The following is a 261-nucleotide window of genomic DNA, read 5'->3' on the forward strand; positions in this document are numbered from 1 at the left end:
CCAGGCAGCCCCAAGGCTGGAGATCCCCGGGGGAAGCCGCTGCGAGCTGGGCCGAGGTGAGGGCTGGAGTCCTGCGGGGCTTCCGCACATGTTGTCCCCGCACCGAGAGCAGGGTGTGGCGTGCGGAGCCCTTCGCTCAGTGCCTGTGCTGGCAGCCGGCACACAGCTCTGGTGCCTTAGGATCCAGAGCTGCGCTCACGGGCTCGTCAGCCCGTCCCATTTGCAGGAAAGTCCATGGGCTAGCAAAGTCTGTACTTGAAA

This window comes from Nestor notabilis, unplaced genomic scaffold (genome assembly GCF_000696875.1).
Source record: "Nestor notabilis isolate BGI_N333 unplaced genomic scaffold, ASM69687v1 scaffold29532, whole genome shotgun sequence".
Taxonomy (NCBI): Eukaryota; Metazoa; Chordata; class Aves; order Psittaciformes; family Psittacidae; genus Nestor; species Nestor notabilis.